The 815-nt window shown below is 42.3% G+C and overlaps 1 pseudogene; it reads left to right on the forward strand.

Moving 5' to 3' along the window:
- LOC114922164 overlaps positions 1-548 on the forward strand; it is a 24337-nt pseudogene extending 23789 nt beyond the window's left edge.
- Positions 549-815: the final 267 nt, after the last annotated feature.

An 815-nucleotide genomic window follows, 5' to 3' on the forward strand; every position in this document is an offset into this window, starting at 1 on the left:
GGTTTCAGTCAGCATTCCAGCCTGCTGACACACCAGAGGACTCACACAGGAGAAAAACCCTATGAGTGTTCGGATTGTGAGAAAGATTTCTCTTCGAAATCTGCCCTGGTGAACCATCAGAGGACTCACACAGGAGAGAAACCATATAAATGTCGTCACTGTGGGGAAAGTTTTAGTCAGCATTACTACCTGGTGAAACACCAGAGGACTCACACTGGAGAGAAACCCTATGAGTGTCCAGATTGTGGGAAAGATTTCTCTTGGAAATCTGACCTGGTTAGACATCAGAGGACTCACACAGGAGAGAAACCATATAAATGTCGTTGTGGGGACAGTTTTAGTCAGAAATCCGTCCTGGTGAGACACGAGAGGACTCACATGGGAGAGAAACCCTATGAGTGTCCATATTGTGGGAAAGGTTTCTCTTGGAAATCTGACCTGGTTACACATCAGAGGACTCACACAGGAGAGGAAACCATATGAGTGCCCAGAGTGTGGGAGAGATTTCAGTAGTAGGTATAAACTTTTAAATCATGTAAAGTTAAACATAGCACAGGAACCATTCAAATGCCCAGATTATGGACAGTGTGTTGTAATAAATTCCTCTCTTATTACAGAAGAAATTCCACATGAGGAAAAATTTGATCTTGAATTTTGTTTCTTGTCACTTACTGGAAGCCTAGCTGCGAAATTATTAATTTCTTGCATGATTCTTTTTAGTTAAGCGTGTTTTATTAAACATGAGGGAAGAAATCTGAGCTTCCTCTGTCTGGCCTAGTGCATTCGTTCCCTTTCATGGAGTCATGGTGAACTGT

Source organism: Protobothrops mucrosquamatus, unplaced genomic scaffold, assembly GCF_001527695.2.
Source record: "Protobothrops mucrosquamatus isolate PMUCROS unplaced genomic scaffold, P.Mucros_1.0 scaffold5512, whole genome shotgun sequence".
Taxonomy (NCBI): domain Eukaryota; kingdom Metazoa; phylum Chordata; class Lepidosauria; order Squamata; family Viperidae; genus Protobothrops; species Protobothrops mucrosquamatus.